At 41.2% G+C, this 23463-nt stretch overlaps 1 protein-coding gene across 2 annotated transcripts in view; it reads left to right on the top strand.

Annotated features, from left to right (window-relative positions):
• Window positions 1-23463, top strand: part of LOC124605924 (integrator complex subunit 5) — a 126845-nt gene that overhangs the window by 2177 nt on the left and 101205 nt on the right. The window lies entirely within an intron of this gene.

Raw genomic sequence — 23463 nt, 5'->3', positions numbered from 1 at the left:
GAGCAAAAAGTAATGGGTATACTTGGTTGTAGGGTACTGTAAGTCAGCTTAGACCCTTGATGAAGTTGCGTTGTGCTGTGATGCGTTTGTTGCGGAGTTAAAGTGAAATGTTTGGGACACCAGCTTTTGTACGTGTGGTTGGGGTATATTGGTATCTGGACTAGGGTTGAGCTGTACAGGTTAACTGAAGATTGGGATCTGTCTTTTATAATTGTGGAGAGGGGTTATTAGTATCCCAGTCTAGGGTTGAGCTACATATGTTTACTGGAGATTGGGATACCGGAATGTGTACTTGTGGGGGAGAGGGGGTGTTAATGGTAATATGACCTAGGGTTTAGCTATATAGGTTCCATGAATTCAATATTGTACTGCTGTGTATACTTCATTGCTATTTATTATTTGAAATAGTACATGTAATAGTAACTCTGTCCCACATTTAGCAAAAGCAAAATATAGGCAGAAAAGATTATTCCGGTCTTGGGTTAAACTATTTAGGTTTACGAGAATTTGGGGGTACCAGCTTTTTTAGTTGTATGTATCGTGGTCTAGGGTGAGCTGTATAGATTAATTGAAGTCTGGTGCTTTGTATGGTTTTATTAGGTTTTATTTTTTGGCAGTTTTGTGCGTTTAGTTTTTTTGCAGTGTGTTGCACCATGTACAGAAATGTTGTTTTTGTTATTGAATTCTTTGTTCGTCCCTGCCCAAAACACATGCTTGCCCCACTAACTGCATTGGGTTTAGTCACTGAGCTGGTTTGTGAGTTATTTGTATTTTTGTGACTGTTATGATCAATATTTTGATGGCTATGTTGGATACACTTGAAATAGGGGTTTTTGATATGGCGATAATGTCATTGGTCAAAGCAGATGGGCGGTATTACAGTCTCTGGTAATTCACCAATAGCTGTATATATGCCTCTCTTATCATATTCACATGATCCCTACTAAAGATATAAAATGGTGGCAGCATTGTGATTATACAGCCTTCTTTGAATAATGGTTCTCTAAATTTACACACCAGGGTTTTGCAAAAATAATGGCTTCTTTCTTCCAAGGATTTCCATTGAAGTCCCCTGCGTCTTTATGTTGCATGCGGCTGGTCCCGGCGGAGGTTTGCGTCCTCCCTCGGGCATGGGTGTGTGTGTTAGTCCTTTGGATAATTTAGGTTAAGTAGTGTGTAGGCTTGGGGACTGATGACCTTAGCAGTTAAGTCCCATAAGATTTCACACACATTTTAACATTTTTTTTTCTGTTGCAATTGTGTATGGTCTTCATAGGCCTGTTACAATCCTAGCAGTATGTGTCCGAATTTGTTCGATATCTATTGTCAAGCCGCCTTGATAAAGGCTCCAAATGTGGGAACAGTGCTCTAGAATTTGACAGACTAGTGTCTTCATTGCAGTTTTCCAGAATCCTTCCAACAGAACTTCCATTCACTTTCCCTAATACTTTACATGTTCATTCCATTTTTCTCTCCTCTTAGTCTGCCTTCTAAATGCTATGTGTCGTGTTGGCTACTTTTGGTGTCGGCACAAACACAGACAAGGAAGGAGAGAAGTTGCAATGGCTGGTGGCAGGAATCCAAAATGATCTGTACATAACACTTGAATATTAATAGAACACTTTATTTCTAAAAAGGAAAGAAACAAAATTTAACTTCTTGTTATGAGCGGTTTGATGTGATTCCTGTGCCTCTTAAATGCAATTACTTTGACAGACTATTAATACTTACAGAACGCAGATTAAGTATTGTCTTCCTATTACTCAGTACTGATGCTCTTGAAGTCTCTGACGGGACGGACCCTGACCAAGGATGGGCAGCTGGTAAGGTCGCTGAACTGTCTTCCTGGAGGTGTGGCACTGCTCGCCCTTTCCATTGGCGTGTGAGTCAGCACCTTCTTGATGGTGTTTCGCAGCTCTGCGCTGGTCAGAGTGCAGTCAAATGTTATAGGACTGCACGTTGTTTTATGATGTGCTCAAAATGTTCACCACTAATCTTGTACTCCAGTACTGTTGGGTTCTTTCTGTCTGTTATAAGCATTATCATACTTTCATCCACATTTAAAGAACATTGTCACTACTCTAAGTGCAATTTTTTCCCATGTTTTTCTCTGTTTCCACTGTAGAAATGACATCATTATCAAACAATCTTATAGTGTGGCTTATCCTTTCGTATAAATTCTTAATTTATATTGAGAACATCAGACGTCCTATTATGCTCCCGTGGAGAACAACCTTCGTTACTTTCATTTCTGTAGATCGTTCATTGTCTAGTATAACTTTTCTTTGTGTTAGTTGAATATTTATCAATCCAGTTACACACTTGGCAAGATACATCATTGGATCATATTTTGGCTAGTGGTTGACTATGTGGTATAGTGTCCAAATGCTTTTCTAAATCTAAGAAGGTAGAATCCACCTGTTTACTTACATATATTGCTTGTGAGATGTTGCATACGAATAAGGCAAACTGTGTTTCACATGATCAAACAATGTAAAATCAAGGATGGTATAACAAAAATGTTATGGAAAGGATAGACTGTTTACTCATCGACAGGGGCTGATGTTGAGTTACAGACAGACACAACAAAAAGATTTATACCTCTATATGGCGTGTTTCATATGAGTGCCTTTTCCTGAATCTGTGTTGATTCTTTAAGAGAAGCTTGTTTTCCACCAGAAACTTCATAATGTTTGAGTTCAGAATATGCTCTGGGATTCTGCGACAGACAGCTGCCAAAATAAGTCTTGCTAATTAAATATTAACAAAAAAGTGAGCAGGCTGCTGAAACACATCAAGGTAATTAAGTATTAGTAGAAAAATGACTGAATCAGAAAAAATTATTACATAAATTTATAATACAATCACAGTTGGCACATTCCATATGAAATGGACAAATTAAAGATGTCAGGGATTTCAAGATTTTAAACATGGCTGCAGCAGCAACTGTTAAAATTCTTCACAATAAAGGATGGCAGCCAAAAACAGTTGCAGGATAGAATTTTTTTTTTTTTTTTTTTTTTTAATTTAATAAAAAATTTAATAAAAAAAAAAAAAAAAATTCTATCCTGCAACTGTTTTTGGCTGCCATCCTTTATTGTGATGTCAGGGATATTTATCTGCAATTCCATACATTTGGTCTTATACTCATTTTGTAAGCAGGAGTGCCCTGTACTCTTCTTTTCCAGTCATGCAGGACCATTCATTGCACAGGAGATTTTCAATAAACATGACCTAGGAAAGGAGCTAATCCCACAATGTATTCAGTGTAAAATCTAACTGGAATTCCACCAATCCCTGGTATCTTCTTCACATTGAGTAGTCTTAATTGTTTTTCGGTATTGGGGCCACTAATATCAATAGCTGTTATTTATGAATCTGTGGAACAGTCAAACAATGACATAACAGTATTCCTTTGCGTAAATACATATTAAATGTGGAATTTCATATTTCATTTTCTTTCTGCTATTTTAAGTTTCAGCAACAGATAAATGTCATACAATATGGATCTATTTAATGAACTGTCTTTTTTTTATTTTTTAATAACCCAAGAAACAGTTTACTGAATAAAATATTCTGTTGGACAACTACAATTTGTGTCTTCAGTTATAAATATGAAATTGTTCTTCTAATTGTGTGTGTAATTTATGTAGTGAATCCTATTAAATGTATGTGATAAGTGGCAAACAGAAGGTCTTTAGTCTTAATTCATTCAGTGACAGAATAATCAGTTTACTTAAATTGCCATGATAGAGGACAACCACAGCAGTTAGTGCAAGCATGTTGAAACACCTCTTCACTAATGCAGAACTACTAAAATTTATTAATGCCATTTTTGTGTTTGAGGAAAGCATAAAGTTTCTATTAGTGGTTCAGTTATATAACTCTGCTCTGACAACAACACTTGTTTATATGAAAATTTATTATGATCTCTTCTTAAAGGAAGCTTTCAAAACTTGTGTTAGTTGGTTAGCTACATATTCCATTGAGCATATGAATGAGTTTTTTTTATTGAAATTATGTGGAATGAGGCAATTTACAGGATGTGTATACATGATAATATATATAATTAATGAAGATTTTATTTTTCCGTCTTACTCAGGCAGCTACACTTAAAACTAGTCATTTTACATTATACTAGTTTTTAAATGAAATTTTGTCCATGGAATAAAAAAGGACATATCCAGAAGAAACGATTTTAGGTTACATTTAAAACTTGCTTTGTTATCTGTCACACATCATGTTATTGGGTAAAGATCAAAAATGTTTGTTGCTAGCCTGTGACATCTTTAATAATGGGTAATAAAGGCCATTTTTCCCTGTTATGTTGTGGACATGGACATCATTATGATTCTCGAATTGCGATGGTTAATTTATGATGAATTTTATTTGCGACTATTACAGTACCTAACACCTCAAAGAGGTACCTGTAAGATGACCGTTGGTGAACACTGCATATTATTTTTACTGCTTACTTTTGTGCAGTTAATACTTTCATTCTGAGTTACCCTAGAAAATTATTCATTAATATTAGGAGATTGATTTGTTTGTCCCCAAGACTAGCATTTATGCGAAGGGCAGAGGTAGCCGAGCATAACTGTTTAGGGACTCAGAAAAATGCTTCTTCCAGGTAAAGTTTTCATCAGTATGCACACCCAAAAATTTGGAGCATTCTACCCTGTTTGATGGCTGCTGTTTGTGTGCTATATCAATTGTTAGTATGACTCTGTTAGTTGTACGGAAATGAATGTAGGTGTTTTCTCAAAAGTTACTGAATTACAAAATAATTCTATGAGTAACACCACTAAGAATCTCTTCTGTTGCTTTCTTTCTAATTGGGTTTATCATAGCACTAGTATCATTAGCAAAAGCACCAGTTCCGTTTCATAAATGTGGAAGGTAATGCACATATTTAAAGAATAGGAGTGGACCCGAAATTGAGCCCCGTGGGATGCCCTTCATGATTTCTCCACAGTTACTAAAATTTTTTCTCCTTCCAACTTTGTTTGAATTATTCAGTGCAACTTTTGGCATTCTATTTGTTAATTATGATTCAAACAAGTTGCTTTTAAAGCCATCAATTCCATAAAACTTAGTTTTTCTAAGAGAACAGGATGATCTGTGCAATCAAGCAACTTGGAAAGACCACAAAAAATACCAACTGATGATATTTTATTATTTAATGCCTGTAGTATTTGCTGAAAGAGCAATGTTATTTAAATTTTTCTTGTCATTGTTCTTAATATTTTAATCTGTCTGGAAAAATTCTCTGTGCCAGTTATTCATTACATGTATCACTAAGAGCATTATATATTGAGTTAGAACAATCCGTCAGACTTGTGTTTGAAATTCTGTCAGTTCCACCTGAGCTTTTGTTTTTTAGAACTTCTATAACTCTGTTAATTTCAGTAAAAGGTATTAGTATTATGTGTAATCGTTTGAAGTTTTGTGGGCTGATATTTTTAATACATTGTCTTCAAGTGAACTATTTGATCCTATTTTTGCTAAATGCCTTTTCTGAAAACTACCTAGAACCGATAGTTCAGAACCACACTCATGATGGAAACACGTTAGATCTGATTGCCACAAACAGACCTGAGTATTTGATGTAGTCCACATTGGAACTAGTATCAGTAACCATAACACAGCTATAGCAACAAGGAATACCAAAACACACAGGATAAGTAAAACAAGCAGAAAGATTTACGTGTTCAGCAAACTAAACAGAGAAATAATGTTGTCATACCTCAGTGAGGAACTGGAAACCTTTAGCTGACAGGAACGTGTAGAGATAATATGGCTTAAGTTTAAAAGAGTAGTTGACCATGCACTGGATGGATATGAACCCAATAGAACAGTTCATAATGGGAGAAACTGTCCATGGTATACAGTAACTGGGGGGGGGGGGGGGGGGAACTACTGCATGAAAAGCATAATACAAAGCATAGGGCTGTAGATAGAGGGATGCTGAATGAAACAAGTTTGGCAGTCAAGAGAGCAATACATGAAGCCTTCAGTGATTTCTGTAGCATATTATTGTCAAATGATCAAAGAAATTGTGGTCACATGTAAAGGCTGTTAGCAGCACTAAACTCAGTGTCCCCCATGGACGAGACTGGAACTGAAGCTGAGAGTAGTAAAATGAAAGTAGAAATGCTTAACTCTGTCTTCAAATGTTCCTTTACAGAGAAAAACCCAGGAATATTGCCCCAACTTGATTCTTGTACCACTGAAAAGATAAGTGAAATAGGTATTGGTGTCAGTGGCATTGAGAAACAGCTGAAAACATTACAACTGAACAAATCCCCGGGCCCCAAGGTAATCTCTTTTAGATTCTTACCCATATCACAGCTCAGTTAGCTCCCTCTGTACTTTGTAACCTGTTGTTGATCCTTCAAACAAAAAACTTTGCCCAGTAGTTGAAAGAAAGAACAGGTCACACCTGCTTTCAAGATGGGCAGCAGAAGTGATCCACAACACTGCCTTCCAATGTCCTTAGCATTTATTTGTTGTAGAATCTTATAAGATATTCTGAGCTCAAATATAAAGGTGTATCTCGAATGGAATGACCTGCCAAACACCACGGATTTAGAAAATGTAGAACATGTGAAACACGCCTAGCACTTTTTTCATGTGACATCCTGAAAGCCACAGAATAAGGAAGCCAGGTAGATGCAATGTTTCTGAAAGGGATTTGACTCAGTACCATGCGTATACTGCACATCAAAAGTACGATCGTTAGAGTGCATTCCATAAGTAATGCGACCAGTTTTTTTCTGACGCAATGGTACACCACAGCGTGTTGTAACTGGCTGGGCTAAGTGGACGGGGGTGTTAGCTTCAAAATGCTTTGTCTCATTCGGCTGCAAGCTGCCGGAGAGTCAGGATGTGCATTTCCGTCAACCCTGTTTTGAGTTTATGTAACATAGCACAACGGATCATTCTGTAGAGCAACGGTACGCTATCAAATTTTCCGTTAAACTTGGGTAGTCCGCTACCGAAATGTCTCCATTACTTCAGCATGCCTTTGGGACTGATTGCTTGTCCAAATCACGAGTTTTCCGATGGCACAAGTCGTTCATGGAGGGCTGAGAGGAGATAACCGACGAACCTCGCAGTGGACGGCCATCAACCGCACAAGTCGACAAAAAATGTGACACGTGTGCGCGGTTGTTTGAACTCTGACAAATGACTGAGCCTTCAATTGATAGCACAAACTCTAAACATGTCAAAAACAACCATTTTCTGCATTGTGACTAAGATTTGAACGTGAGAAAGGTGTGTGCCAAACTCGTCCCAAAAGTGTTGACCGACGAACCCGAGCACATGCGAGTACTTCGGTGCTGAGAAATGTTGGGAATGTGTGAAAATGATCCTCATTTTTTTAAACTCAGTTATCACTGGGGGTGACTCGTGGATTTTTTAGTACGACCCTGAGACAAAAAGGCAGAGTTCAGAGTGGCACACCCCATCGTCGACCCATCCCAAGAAGGCATGCATGAGCAAGTCGAGGATCAAAACCATGCTCATTGTCTTCTTTGACATCAGAGGCATTGTCCACCATGAATTCATACCTACCGGAACTACAGTGAACTCAGCTTTCTACTTGGAAGTGCTCAAAAGACTGAAAAGGAGGGTCTCGCGCTACTTCCGAAGTGACATCAAGGACATGTGAAAAAGTTCACCACGACAACGTGCCGAGTCATGGTGCCTTCATTGTCAACGACTCCCTGTCCAGGACCAAGACGCCATTGGTTCCCCAGCCTCCCTACAGTCCTGACCTGGCTCCCACTGACCTTTTTTTTTTTTTGTTTCCTCAGTTAAAAGGAGCCATGAAATGAAAACATTGGGACACAATTGAAAGCATCCAGGCACATGTTACATCAGCTCTAAAGGACATTCCAGAAAAGACATTCCAGGATGCCTTCCAGGCATGGAAACACCGCCTCCAGAAGTGTATCGATGCAAGAGTGTGCTATTTTGAAAATTTTTGATTATTTGTACGAATATATTCAATAAATGATTTTTTATGAATTTGGTCACTTTACTTATGGAACACACCTTGTATGGGGTATCAGATGAAATATGTGACTGAATTTAGGATTTTTGGTAGGGGGATGCAACATGTTATCCTGGGTGGAGAGTGGTTGACAGATGTAGAAGTAATTTCAGGTGTACTCTAGGGGAGTGTTTTGTGTGCCTCGCTGTTCAGTTTGTGAAGCAAGCTGCAAATCATTCCCCATTCTGAAATCTTATCAAGCTACAACTGAATATTGGTACAGCTTTTCAGACTTTACTTCATCGTAGAGAACTGCATCATCTGTGAAAACTATGAGGTTATTATTTCAATTGTAAGAATAACCTCAGAGTTTTCACAGATGATGCAGTTCTCTACGATGAAGTAAAGTCTGAAAAGCTGTATCAATATTCAGTTGCAGCTCGATAATATTTCAGAATGGGGAATGATTTGCAGCTTGCTTTAAATGTTAAAAAACCATAGCATCCTATGAACATAATATTGTGAGTCACAGTTGGAATCTGTAAACTCGTACAAATACTTGGATGTAACATGTGGTAGAGATATGAAGTGTAACAATCACGTAGGCTCAGTTGTGGATAAGGCAGGTAGCAGGCTTCAGTATATTGGTAGAATACTAGAGAAATACAATCAGTCTACAAAGGAGATTGATTGCAAATCACTTGTTCCATCCATCCTGGAATATTGCTCAAGTGTGTGGAACCCATACCAAGTGGGACTATCAGAGTGTATTGAACATTACTGAGAAGGACAGCATGAATTGTCACAGGTTCGTCTGATCTACTGGAGGGTGTCACTAAGATGTTGAAAGAACTGAACAGCCAAACTCCTGAATATAGACAGAAACTATATTGAGAAGGTACTGACAAAGTTTCAAGATCTGGTTTTAAATTATGACTCCAGGAATATACCACAGACCCCTGCATATTGCTCCCATAGGAACTATGAGGATAAGATTAGATTAATTACAGCACACATAGAGGTGTTTAAATGGTCAGCTTTCCTACACTCCACATGTCAATGATATGGGAAAAGGCCCTAATAACTAGTATAATGGTGTGTACCCTCTGCCATCCGCTTCACAGTGGTTTGCTGAGTATAGATGTAGATGTAGATAGAAACACCAACCCACAATCTTTACATTTTTCTGCCAGACTCACTAATCTATGGCAAAATCTACATTTATCACACGTGACACTACTTTTACAGTAAACCAAAAAAGCACTAACACACTTAAACTGAAATGAAGTAAGAATTAGTGAATACTTATCTTCTGATGAGTTGCGTTACTATCTTCTGGGAATGAAACTTCACGGCAGATTAAAACTGTATGCTGGACCAAGACTCGAACTCGAGACCTTTGTCTTTTGTGGGCAAGTGCTCTACCATCTGAGCTACCCAAGCATGACTCACGCCCCGTCCTCACAGCCTTATTTCTGCCAGTATCTTGTCTCCTACCTTCCAAACTTCACAGTAGCTCTCCTGCAAACCTTGTGGAACAGGCTATCACTAAGCCATGTCTCCACAGTATCCTTTCTTCCAGGGGTGCTATTCTGCAAGGTTCGCAGGAGAGCTTCTGTGAAGTTTGGAAGGTAAGAGGTGCGATATTGACAGAAGTAAGGCTGTGAGGACAGGGCATGAGTCATTCTTGGGTAGCTCGATGGCAGAGCACTTGCCCACGAAAGGCAAAAGTCCCAAGTTTGAGTCTCGGTCCGGAACACTGTTTTAATCTGCCAGGAAATTTCATATCAGTGCACACTCTACGGCAGAGTGAAAATCTCGCTCTGGGAACTTCTGGGTAGCAGGCCGATATAACCATGAGAATGTAATACCTCACAGATATTCAGTGAATGTACAAGTTTTAGATTGCAGAAGTCACAAAACAAATGAAAACTAAAAATGCACTATATTTTTAACAAATTAAGGAAAGCAGTGTAATGTATCCAAAACTACGTGTACTGTTCCATACAGCTGGTGCTGTTGTCAAGTAGAGAGTATGGCAGATCACCACGACTGCCAGGTGTGGGTTTGAGACTTTTCAATAAATGCTTGTGATTTGGTAACCTTGTGAGCAGATGTGCAAGATATCGTGCAGTACTGCCTTTGACTACTTCTCTTGGATTTGTTTTGAAAAGTTCAAGAAGTTATTCAGTAAGAAACTAGTATGTGGTTATTGTTGTACCTACTTCAACTTTAAATGTATTAATACAGCCAATTGTAACAAAAGAAATTCACACCGTACTTTTGCCTATGCTCATTTCTGTCTCAACTTTTGTTGAACAAGCATAATTGAAGAAGGTACAGGTGCATTAATGAAGCATCTGAAGGCCAAATTAACACAGAATTAAATCCATTAGCAGAATTCCCTCTGTTGATCTTCTGTTACTTTGTTACAAAGTTGATATTCACTGTATGGATACTTTCCTAACATTGTTATACCCAATCATAAAAGAACACCGTTTGTTCTTTTATGTGTTCCACGCATTTCCTTCACCTGTCCCATGAACAAAAATACTTTGTTATAGGCATCAGCTGTTGTTAGATGCTTTGATTTTCATTGATCTTGCCGGCCGGGGTGGCCGAATGGTTCTAGGCGCTACAGTCTGGAACCGCGCGACCGCTATGGTCACAGGTTCAAATCCTGCCTTGGGCATGGATGTGTGTGATGTCCTTAGGTTAGTTAGGTTTAAGTAGTTCTAAGTTTTAGGGGACTGATGACCTCAGCAGTTAAGTCCCATAGTGCTCAGAGCCATTTGAACCATTTTGAACATTGATCTTCAAAATATTTTTTTCTCTCTTATCTGTGCAGTGGAAGAATGCTTCTGTCGGAGACTCTGACTAAAGACTGGAGTATGAGCTGTCCCATTCTACCTTCCTCAGGACCTTTAAAAACTTTCCCAAAAATTTTGCACGCAAACATATTCATGCTCTTTTTAGCATACAACTCACCTCTCACTTCCACAAGCTCGCCCAGCTGTAAGTCACTCATTTAGCCCAACTCATTGTCAGTATCTCTTTGTGTCTCTCTAACTGTCACTGTCTTCTGTCTCACAGCCACAGTCACCTTTGTTCTCTCATAATACTACTGTCTCTTCTCACTGTCACTCTCTCCCACTTGATCTCTTTTACTGCAACTATCTCATTCATTCCTTCCCACTGCTGTTGTCCCTCCTCAGTGACACTGTCTCACTCTTAGTCATTGTCGTTGTGATATACTCGGTCTCTAATTGTCACTGGTTCTCACCTACTTACACTTTCTCTTTGGTTTTTTCTTCTCCCTCTGGCACTGTCTCCTTCAGTCTTTTCCTAGCACTGTTATTTCGCTGTCAACTGCATTCCCTTGTCACTGTGTCCTTCTCTTTCTCTCACACTTCAGTTGTCTCCTTTGTTCTTCCTACACCACAACCACTGCATATTATCTTCCAATATTTATTACTTTTCTGCCTCTTTCCCACTACCACTGTTTCCTTCCTTCAGGATACAAAAGTGCGATTATGTTCCCGTGCCAAAATTTTTGGGAAATTTTTTTAAAGGTGTTGAGGAAGGTAGAATGTGAGGCAGGTAGTACCCCATTACCATATTCACCCTTTTTTCTACCAGGATAGGAGTGTTTTTCACTGGTTACCTTCTTTTCTGCGCAAAAGCAAGGCATGCCATCCATAAGACACTTTTATATGTCAGTAAAATTTATATAGTATACCTATGTAGAACTGAAATAAGACACAACTAATTTTGAAGCCATGTTGATTAATTTTACATATCAGACCGGATTTTATGTGCACAGAAATTTTACATGTGCTTCAGTATGACATGGGGCTCCCAGAACCCTTCTGATGATAATGGAGACATTTTACAGCATATTTTTCCATGCTGCATCACGCTATAAATTACATTTTCATCTCACACTTGATTTTACATACGTATTTTATGTGTACAAGTAGGGTAAGTTTCAACCTCTGTATCTCGGAAACGGATAAAGATATCAAGAAAATTTTCAACATAGTTCGAGATTGGGCTCTTTAGGAATATATCATAAAAATTACAGTCATTTGCACCGCATAACCATCTTGGAATCCATGGCTTAGTCGTGATGCCCAAAAACCATGCTTTGGCAATATATCTCAATAAAGAATAAAAGATTTTTGAAAACAGGAAGGTGACACTTCTGGATAAATGCCTAGAGAACGTTCTGTTAAAATTTTAGCATTTTTCTGCAGTTACTTGTGCTGGCAGCCAAAAAATAGCGAAAAATGCCTTTTTTCGGATTTTCTCAGGAACTGCCCATGAACCAAATGGTGCCTCCATAAGCCCGTTAAGGTGAGCCATAGATCATATCTAATGCAAAAAGAATCACCTGAACCAATTTGCTCCATCTGCCTAGGCTGGAGGAAATGTGTAATATTCAAACTTTGACCCTGTACTATAGGATACTCCCATTAAGATGATTGTTCTGTTGGGTATGCAATTGATTTATAGCCCAAGGGCTATCCGAAACACATGACACTACCTTTCTATCACCAATAGAACCCAAGGTACAAGTCACAGAAAAATCCTGTTTTTTATGCATGGTTTTTTGGAACATACAGTGATAAGCCAAAACATTATTTCCACTGCCCACTGCAATGTTGGATGCCACCTGGTGGCGTTGCAGCCACATGACGCAGTAACAAAAGTATGTTAGTGGAGCAGACATGGATGGGGCATCACACTAGTGAAGATACAGGCTGTCAATGGGGACATCCATTGAGGTAGGCAACTTTGACAAACGTCAGATTATTATTTCACAGAGCTTGTGAACGATCATCTCGAAAATGGTGAAGCTGGTTGAATGTTCATGTGTTACTGTCATGGGGAGCTATGGAAAGAGGTAAAACCACAGTGAAACTACCACTAGATGCTAGATGGTTGGACACCCATGATTCTTCACAAAGCATGGGGTTTGGAGGCTTGTCTGATCTGTAAAATAGGATAGGTGGCAATCTGTGGCATCTCTGCTGAAGGAGAACATTGCTGGTGCACTTGCAAGTGTTTCAGAGCACACCATTTGTCGTACATTATTGAACATGGAGCTCTGCAGCAGACCACCCCTATGTGTCTGTATGTTGACCCAACGATGTTGTCAGTTATGATTGCAGTGGGCACGGGACCATCAGGATTCGACTGTTGATCAATGGAAATATATCAGCTCTTTGGGTGAATCACATTTTTGCTACACTAGGTCGATGGTCGTCTCCAGAAACTCCATCATTGATGTGAATGGCGGCCCAAAATGTGCAGCGTGCCACGGGCACAGGCTGCTGGGAGCAGTATTATGCTTTGGGAGACATTCTCCTGGATTTGCATGGGACTTGTGGTAGTAATTGAAGATATGCTGACAGCTGGAACCACCTGCTTCCCTTCATGCTTGATGTCTTCCCCAATGGTGGTTATCTTTCAGCAGTACAGTTGTCCATGTCTCAGACCCAGAACCATGCTACAGTGGTTCGAGGAGCATTATAGTGAACTAACATTGATGTCTTGGCAACCAAATTCACCTAATGTAAATCCTGTGGAAGCCATCTCGGTTGCTATTGGGCGCCATTATTGGATACGCAAATCAGCACCCGATTATTTGCGCAAATTACCTCCAAAAACCTACCACCAAAGAGTTGAATCCCAGATACGCAGAATAAGTGATGTATTTCATTCCCAAAATGGACAATCAAGCTATTAAACAGGTGTGCATAACATTTCAACTCGTCAGTGTATTGGTAGTGCATGCTGTCGCATGCACACCAATCAGTCAGCCTCAGAATGCAGTATATCTAAATTACTTCCCCCAGGGGGTACACAGGTCTTTTGTGGTTACTTGTTTGGTGCACACAAGGCCCTGAGCTATTGTAGCCTTTCTTTTCTCCCAGGCTGCATTCCCTTCCCCATATCCGCTCCATCCCATTCTGTCTTCTCCCCTTCCTGCCCCCCCCCCCCCCCCCCCTTCTCCCTCGGTGTTTCCATTTGTGACAACTATTCCCTCAGTTCTGCTGTTCCTTTTTGGTCTTGTTTCTCATGTTTCCATGCTCTCCCCTTTTTTTCCGTGTCCCTTGAGGTTTGACCTCCCATTCTAAATTCTGTTTCCATAATGTGAGCCATTTGGGGAAGAAGGCTCATCCCTAGCATTTCTGGCTTGCTTTCCTGTCCCTCTTCTCCTCCCCCACTTCCCCTTGCATGCTGGATTCCCCAATCAATAAAAAGGAAAGGAAGATTCAGGAATTCAAAATTCTCGACTTTCTACCCTATCTTGAGACCCGACAGAGATTCGACCCTCTCCACATGGTATCCTTGTCTACCTCTGCTTCTGTTGTGTTCTTCCCTCTTCTTCCTCCTCCTCCTCCTCCTCCCATCCCTCCCTCCCATCCCTCCCTACTTCTGTCCTGTCCCCTTTCTCTTTCTTACCTTCTGGTGGTTAATGTTCCCTCCCACAACTCCTTGTCCTTGCTAGGAGAAGACACTTTCTTCCCTTGCACCCACCGTGGATGGGACTCCCTCTGGAACCTCCCTCCATGACATTTCCAGGACAAGAAGCCTGTTACTTCAAGTTGGACACCAGATCCACGTTCTGTGGACCTCAAAGCTGTTCGTTCTCATTTGGTTCTAGATATTGCTGCCACTTGCTCTCTTTCCGACAATACCTCTTGCCCTTCGAAGAAGAAGATGTGTAAGTCTTAGTATGAGCAACCGCCCCCCCCCCTCCCCCCGACACCACAGGAGGTATTGCCCACTCCCTCTCAAATAGCATGCATCCAATCTTATATTCATCAGTGTCACTCCGTTCTTACTGGTGATGGACGCTGACTTGGCATGATGACCAATGACCAATTCTGGCCTATTTGACTTCCATCTGGTCTCTTGTGCTACTCTCCTCTGATAGAACTGTAAAGGGTACTATCATCATCTTCTGGAATTGCAGCCTCTTCTTCAACTTTCCTCTGTAGCTTTCGTTGTATTGCAAGAATTTTGTTTTGATTGACTCTTAATGATTTCTAAGCCTTCTGCCGGAACCGTGTCAGCACTTTGCGAGCCTTCGGTGGTGTCTGTTTGTTAGTTGGCTTGGATGTTGTTGGTTCATGGGTTTCTCTTTATACTGTCCTGGAAATGGTGAACATTTGGATCCACTTAGACTCTGCGGTGACAATGTTCAATCTTTATCTCCCCCAGACCAGTATCCTCTGCTTCCTACTCTTCTTGCCCTCGTTTGACAGCTCCTTCCTCCCTTCCTTCTCCTTAGGTATTTTAACACCAATAATCATGTGTGGAGTGGTACCGTGACCACTAACCGGGGCAGGATTGTTGAAGACTTGCTGACAGTGTTTGATCTCTGCCTCCTCAACATTGGAGCCCCCACATACTTTAGTGTAGCACATAGCACCTTCTTGGCCATTGGTCTTTCCATCTATAGCCCTTGATTCCTCCCCTCCATTCAGTGGGGGTTTCATTATGATTTGTGTGACAGTGGTCATTTTCCGACCGTCTTATTTTCTCTCCAATGTCATTTTCCTTTATGCCCACCCAGGTGGGCTTTTACTTATGCAGATTGTGATGTCTTTTCTATGACTGCAATCCGAACTGCATTTTCAGATGGGCTATGGCAGAAAATTTAGTCCACCTGCAGTCCACTATCTGAATGGCTTTTGCCATTGTCAACACCTTGTTGCAATCGCCTTCGATCTGTGTAAAGCTTATGATACCATGTGGCACCACCATGTCCTTGCCACCTTATATGAGTTGGGCCTCTGTGGGCCACTCCCAATTTTCTTTCATGTCGCACTTATCAGGTAAAGTTTGGCATATCCTGTATCATCTTCCACCTGCAGGAGAATGGGATTCCACATGTTTCTGTTTTGGGTTTTTCTCTCGTTTAGTGCTATCAATGGTCTGGTGGTAGCTGTGGGGCCTACGGTGTCCCCCTCTTTGTGTACTCATAAATTTTGCATTTATTTTTGTTTGTCCACACTGATGACCTTGCTGCAGTGGTAATGCTACTTCCCGCCAGTTCACTGAAGTTGGGCACTGTTGGGCTTGGTTGGCATTTGGATGAGCGACCATCTGGTTCTGCCAAGTGCTATTGGCAGTCGGGCTGCACTCAGTCCTTGTGAGACCAATGGAGGAGCTGCTTGCTTAAGGAGGAGTGGATCTGGTCACAAAAACTGGCAACAGCTGGAGGCAGGGTGCTGACCACATGCCCCTCTATATCCGCATCCAGTGATGCCAGTCAGCTGAGAATGACATGGCGTTCGGCCGGTACTATCGGGCCTTCCGAGGCCTGTTCAGATAGAGAAGTTTGTTTGTCCTCGATGGGAGTTGTTTAACACAGACTGCAAGGAACAATACACTGAGCACAATCTTGGTTTCTTACTCATGGCTTCCATTTTTCAGTTGCCAACATGTGCGTTACGCATTTCTGTCATTGCCTTATAGTCCATCCTAATCCAAATCTGTATCTTGGTGGCTTGTCCGTCAATGTAGTGGATTCACATTGTTATTTAGGACTGGTCTTTCATGTCTAGTTGACATGGCTTCCCCATATTCAACTAAAGCAGACATGTTGGTCACACCTCAATGCTCTTTGATGCCTCAGCAGCACCAGCTGGAGTACAGACCATTTTACTCTGATACAGCTCTACTCAGCATTGGTCCAGATGTGTCTGGATTATGGGAGTCTCACATACAGCTTGGCATCACCTTTGGCTTTACAGATACTGAACACAGTACACCAGTGTGGGATACAACTGACAGCTGGTGCTTTTCAGACTAGCACTGTGATCATCCTCCTAGTGGAGACAGGGGTTCCACTGTTGCGCCATCGACAGCTGATTGCTTATGTGTTATGCATCCATTGCTGCTGGGAGCACCTGACTACCGTCTGCTCGTGCCAGATCCAGAGACCCACTCCCGCAGCAGTGGCCTAGGCCTGAGGTTATGACTGCCATCTGTATCTGGTCCCTTTTTTCTTAACTCCAACTTTTCCCTCTATCATTTCTTCTCTGGGCCTGCTCACATACACCTCTGGTGCTTGTCCCATCCGCAGCTCTGTCTTGACCTATCATGAGGTCCGAAAGACTCTGCTCATCCTGAGGCCCTCCACTGCTAATTCTTCTCCATTCTTAGTCCATCTTGGGCTTCAGAAGTAATCTATATGGATGGCTCAATGGTTGCCCATTGTGTGGGCTTTGTGTACATTCATGCGGGTTGTAATGAACTCCGTTCCATGCCAAATGGCTGCAGTTTTTTTCACTGTGGAGTTGTTAGCCATGTCTCGCGCTATTGAGCATATCTGTTCCTGCACCAGTGAGTCCTTCCCCATCTGTAGTGACTCTTTGAGTAGTTTACAAGCTCATGACCAATATTACCCTTGCCATCCCTTGGTCCTGACTAACCAGAATTACCTTTTTGCCGTCGAATAATGTGGATGGTCAGTAGTCTTTGTCTGGACCCCGGGTCACATTGGGACCCTGGGGAATGAACTCACTGACATGCTGGCCAAATTGGCTACTGGCAAGCCGCCTCTTGAGGTCAGCTTTGTGGGATAGGCTCTTCAATTGGTGTTACACCATCAAGTTCTAAGGATTTGGAATATGTTATGGCATATTCTGACTTTGCTGAATAAACTTTGAATGATAAAGGAGACTGTGAATTTGTGGAGGCGCTCCATGCAGACCTCTTGCAAGGATTCCGTCATACTTTGCCTGCTCCGCATCCTCCATATTTGGCTGACTCATGGTCATTTCTTCTGTTTTGAGAATCGGCCCCACTGTCATTGTTGTGCCCGTTTGACGGTGGTCCACATTTTGCTAGATTGTCCTAACTTAGCCACCCTGCAGCGGACTCTTAACCTTCCTGACTCCTACTCATGGTATCAATGGACAACGCCTTAGTGGCTAACCTAGTTTTACTGTTTACTTGTGAAGGGGTTTTTACCACTCTCTCCAATGTAGGGCACCTCACCTTTGTTGGCTCATTGAGGGTTTGGCAGGATGTCCTGTTGCTTTCTGTGCCCCAAACTGGCAGCAGCTGTCTGGGCTTGGTGGTCTGCCCCAGCCCTCGCCCACCTGCTCTTTTGCTCTTCCTGCCCCTTCTCACTGTTATGTTTGGCTTGGTGTTCTTCCTCTGTTTTCCTGTGCTTCTCTCACCTTGTCTGTGTTCCTAGTCTTTTCTGGGTATTTTGTTGAGTCTCGTGCATCTGTTAGATTGTGTGTGGGGGGGGGGGGGGAGGGTATGCCTCCCATCATACTTTATGCCTTTGGGGGCCTTCGGCTGCTCCCTGGTTGGGGCACCTTGCTCTCCCCCCCTTTTCTTCTTCCTTGTTCCTTTATTTAGGGTTTGTTGATCTTTTGTAGACTTTACTTTCCTTAGGTTTTGTGCATTAGGCCCTTCTTTGATGTGTAGTTTTGTTGTCTTGCCAGTTCCAGATAGGAGGGACTGTTAACCTCATAGTGTGGTCCCTTTAATCATTAAACCAGCCAATCAAAATAACTGTCCATTACAAGAATTACAGTTATTCTTGTGACATTTTGTGAGTTGCCAACTCTCGCCCAAACTGTGAAATGTGGAAATCAACCAACAAAAACAACTTTGACAAAAGACAAATTTTTATGGCATGTCACCTGGGAATGGGCATCTCTGGAATGTAGTAACTTGATGGTTGTGTGTGTGCTACTGTCATGAGCATTTATGGAAAGTGATTGAAGGACAGTGAAACCACAATTAGGTGCCAAGATGTTGGATGTTCACATCTCATCATGGGAAGTGAATTCAGAGACTCACCCATTCTTTAAAGCAGGATAAGCGGCAGTCTGTTGCAGATCTGACAAGATAGTGCAGTGCTGCAGGTACAAGTGTTTCAGAGTGGACTGTTCAGTGCACAATCTTGAACATGGGATTCGGTATCAGACAAAACCCTTTGTGTGTTTTTACGTTGACTCAGTGACACAGTCAGTTGTGATTACAGTGGACATGGGATCACCAATATTGGGCAGTGTTATCCGATTGACTAAATCAGGTTTCGTTACACCAGTTGGATGGTTTTGGCCGGATATGTTGTCATCTGAACAAATGGCTGCTCTAAACATATACTACATCATGGACACAAGCCAGTGGGGGCTGCATTATGCTATGGGGGACATTCACCTGGGCTTCAGTGGGATATGTTAGTAACTGAAGGCTGTGAACTGTGTGAATGTTACTGCATACTACCTGCATCCCCTTCATATTTGATGTATTCCATGATGGTGATAACGTAATCCAACAGAATAAATCTCTAAGTCACAAGGCTAGAATCATGCAATAGTGGTTTGAGGAGCAAGATAGTGAACTGATGTCGGTGTCTTGGCCACCACATTTGCCTGATCTGAACCCAGTGGGACACACCTGGGATACTGTTGGGCATCAGTTCCACCCTCAAAAATCATCATTCTGTAATTTATGGGAATTGGGTGGTCTGCATGTAGACATCCGATACTCAAGAAACCTACCAAGGACATGTTGAATCCACAGCCAGCTGAAGCGCTACTGTATTGTGTTCCAAAGGTGTACCAATGTTCATTTAATCAGATGGACATAAGTTTTTGGCTGATCAGTGTGCTTGAGACAGGATTCAAACTAGTGGAAGGTATGTTACTAAACACCTCTGTCACAACATCCTCAGAATTTGTTGACCTCATATCACATCTTCCACTGCCAACATACTCAAGACAAAGGCTCCTTATTGCTTGAAAGTGTAAGTAATGTGCAGAAAATGCACTGTGGTGTGGATGTCTCCTATAAAGAACCTAATGCCCACACATATATAGGACAGATTTCTCTTACATTATCTCTTGCTTCACCATAACACAATCATGTCAGTGAGGTGGATCTCACATTTAAACAGTAACAACTGTAAAGGGCATACTGAAGTCTTAGAAGAACAACTGCTATGAGATGGCAACATTGCATTGCAGTAGCTGCCATTGCTTACTGATTGACGTTTTTTTTCTAGTATCCTACATGTCCAGTGGCTGGTGAACATGAGAGGTTAGTTTAATTTGTTGCCAGCTCAGCAAACAGCTCCAACAGTTCAGCAGTAGCTGACTCAGGTTGCTTAGCATTTAACTCTTCTTTTTTCCATTTTTAAATAAATTGTACATATTGAGATTGTAGTTAGATTGCAGCTTCACAAGTGAATTTAAATTCATCACTGCATAAAACCAGCTATCATGTCATTACCTCTTATTTATGTTATATGTCATTCTGAAGGTGAATGCCACCAGCACTGCTCTGGAAAAGATGTAACTAGTAACACATTAGCCATCATTGTTGTCCACAGTGATAACTCCAAATTGCACGCTGTATGGTATAAATTAAGCATTTGTGGATTGTTATTTACTGATTGTGCTTTTGTTTCAATTTAGGATACTGCTGAATTGTCCATTATACCTACATTTATGTGTTGGCGCAATTTGGTTTAATATTTTTGGAAAATAGCTAATAGACAGATAGTGTATGTACTGCTACTCGGAAGAATTTAGGGTTACTCATGTGTAAGGAAAGTGGTAAGTGGGGCTGGCTTTGCCTGAGGTGAGATCATCAACTTTTAAGTCATTTGTTGCTTTGTCAGAATGACTCTTAGAAAGACTTGTCAGCATAATATATCTTTGCTTGTCTGCGATCAGGTGACTGTGATTTCTTGACATCCTTGAATGTGATATCTTTTATTCCCACTCACACTGCAAGAAATGCCTTAAAATGAAAGAGCATCACACTTGAGTAATTTATTGCTAAATATCCATTGCTATTATGTCACCATCACACAGTGAAATTTGTACTTTGGATTCCTGGTGTAACTCAGGATTCCAGCTAGTTTCAGATGAAGAATAATATCACAGTTTATCAAATTGTCCACAGTATGAATCACCAAGGAGTCTTCTACATGCGCCTGGGAAAGGATTTGTCTGGGCCAAGGCCTCCAAGCCATTGCAGTTCATTCTAGGATCCAGCAAGTCCACCTTCATGAATGAGGTTGTTATTTGCGGAGATGCCCAACTGGAGGTCTTATAGTATTTATTGTAGTGCCATCAAGTGGACGTTACCTGCATCTGGAGATATATTTCAGAAACTATATTTCTGCAGAGCACTTTACTTGTTTTGTATTATGTGCTTCTCTTGTTGTAGTTATGTATGTCAGTTTTCTCTTAATTGGTTGTATGGCTTTGGGACAGTTTATATGTTTATCCTCTTGTAGTTGTTTGTGTAGTTTCAGCATGTGTTGTTAATTGCTTGTATTTGATTGTATGAAAGTAAAGGGGAAAACGTAGTCCTGTTTCATTTGTTGATTAGACTCGAGTTGGTACTGTCATCATTATGTGGTCTGTTTGAGTTGTTGCCTGCTGTCTGTCGACATCTGGAATCTGCATTGGCAAATATAAGCTAAGATAATATAATTGCTGCCATGGTATTGGTGTTGTGGGGTTATCTTCTGCTGTTGGAGTTGTCATAAAGCTCACCAACTTCTCCTGCTGCCAATGTTTGTAGCAGCCAGCTTTGATCTGAATGTGTCTTATGATCCATATTTAGATTTGAGGGCATTTCAGAGAAGTAGTATATAAAACTGGCTAAGAGGCTAGTGTATTTAATGTAATACAACATTTTACAATTTGTAGATGCAGGGAAACAAATGGAAGTCATTCTTTCTAAATATCTGGAGGGTGTTTGACACCAAGCCATAGTGCTCTCTGTTAACAAAGATGTGATCCTACACAATATGCCCCTATCTATTTGAGTGGCTCTGAAGTGTTCTTGACAGAAGCCAGTTTGTAATGCTGTGTGGTGAAAGCTCATTAGAAGAAACTAAGATATTGGATTGTTATCTAGCAATGTGTTACAGGAGTAATATTGTTCCTAGTACATATAAATGATATATTTGGTAGTTCTGTCAGATTATTCTATGATGGTGCCATCATCTACAGAACATGAACAAAAATAACAAGGCTTGAACTGAGTGATGGTGGTACAAAGTACCCTCTGTCTTTCACAGACTGTACACTTTTACAGTAAATATACCATTTTCCTTAGTGTTTTTGACTCAGTGTTGCTATTTTTAGGTAACACCGCATAGTTTTGTTAGGTGAAGACCATGGTTTCACTGTTCGAACATTGCTTGATATTTGTGATCATCGGATGACACAAAAAGTATTCTGTGGGCATTTCAGGCTCATGCTCCTATTTCATTTTTAGAAAGTACTCTGGCATCTATCCCAAGCTGGGAACCTAGCCTTCTATCAGGAAGTTCAGAATGTTCTACATGCAGTTTTTATGTTGTTTAACATTTTTACATAAGTTCATCAAACTGGGAATCTGTGAGCAAAGAAGACTTTCTGTAGAAAACCCTTAGTGCTTCATTAACACCTGTTACTCCTTTGTAACTGTTTAGTATTGTTCTGCAAAATTTAAAAATTTTGCTCCATACTACACTGCTCAAAAGAAGTAGATGAACATGACTTTGGGCTCTACCATACTCCATTGACTAATAATTGACAACTGGGTATGTTATCAAATTACACCTTTATATTTCAAAAATTAAATGCACAACAATACATGATTACACCCTCGATCGTTCACACAAAAAGAATTGAATATCTGACAGGTGTTGGAAACAAAGTGCAAACAATCATTCATGCCATCATCCTGGGTGCTTGTAATTGGACTTTGAGAGCTTCTGTAACGTGTTTGCCCTCAGTGAGCATTTATCACTGCCTGACAGCTACATAGAAGAGAAGGAAAGTTGCTACTCACCATATAGCGGAGATGCTGAGTCACGATAGGCACAACAAAAAGATACACACAATTATAGCTTTCAGCCGTTACAGCCTTTGTCAGCAGTAGACACACACACACACACACACACACACACACACACACACACACACACACACACACACACATACACACACTCACACTCACGCAAATGCAACTTGCACACACGTCTGCAGTCTCAGAGAACTGAAAACACACTGCAAGCAGCAGCACCAGTGCATGATGGGAGTGGCGACTGGGGGGGGGGGGGGGGGGGGGTAAGGAGGAGGTTGGGGTGGGGAGGGGGAGGGATAGTATGGTGGTAGTGGCGGACAGTGAAGTGTTGCAGTTGAGACGGAGGGCAGGAGAGAAGGTGCGGAGGGGGGAGGGGGTAAGTAGTGGAAAGAAGAGAAATAAAAAGAAATTAAAAGACTGGGTGTGGCGGTGAAATGACGGCTGTGTAGTGCTGGAATGGTAACAGGGAGGGGGCTGTATGGGTGAGGACAGTGACTAATGGAGGTTGAGGCCAGGATGGTTACGGAAACATGGGATGTATTGCAGGGAAAGCTCCCACCTGCACAATTCAGGAAAGCTGGTGTTGGTGGGAAGGATCCATATGGCAC

This window comes from Schistocerca americana, chromosome 3, assembly GCF_021461395.2.
Source record: "Schistocerca americana isolate TAMUIC-IGC-003095 chromosome 3, iqSchAmer2.1, whole genome shotgun sequence".
Taxonomy (NCBI): domain Eukaryota; kingdom Metazoa; phylum Arthropoda; class Insecta; order Orthoptera; family Acrididae; genus Schistocerca; species Schistocerca americana.
This window is presented reverse-complemented; position numbering and strand designations above follow the sequence as displayed.